The sequence below is a fragment of the Fukomys damarensis genome, unplaced genomic scaffold, assembly GCF_012274545.1.
Source record: "Fukomys damarensis isolate Sample0158 unplaced genomic scaffold, DMR_v1.0_HiC HiC_scaffold_1, whole genome shotgun sequence".
Lineage (NCBI taxonomy): Eukaryota > Metazoa > Chordata > Mammalia > Rodentia > Bathyergidae > Fukomys > Fukomys damarensis.
The window spans coordinates 12,242,151-12,242,472 of record NW_022900913.1 but is presented as its reverse complement, the minus strand read 5'-3'; positions in this window follow the sequence as shown (position 1 = coordinate 12,242,472).

Sequence of the window (322 nt, the reverse complement as noted above, 5' to 3'; positions counted from 1 at the left end):
CTTAGGTCTGAGGTTGCAGCCCCTTTCTCCCGGGTAAGGGGTGGTGTCATTACTGCAAGGGTGAAAGTGAGCTCAGCCCTTCTTAGGTATCATTCCAGGAAATGACCTTCTGAGCTCCGAGGCACGAGATATTTACAAATAGCCCAGAACACTACAGAGGCGAGGCGGCCAGGAGGACGCAGGGGGTGTGACGGGCCGCGGAGGATAGATGTTCCAGAGGCTTCTGTGGGAAGGCTCTCGGGAATCCGCGAGTGCCCTTGAGGGGCTGTCCGGGAGCCGGGGGCCGATCGCGGCAGGCAGCGACTGTTACCGCACCGGGGTC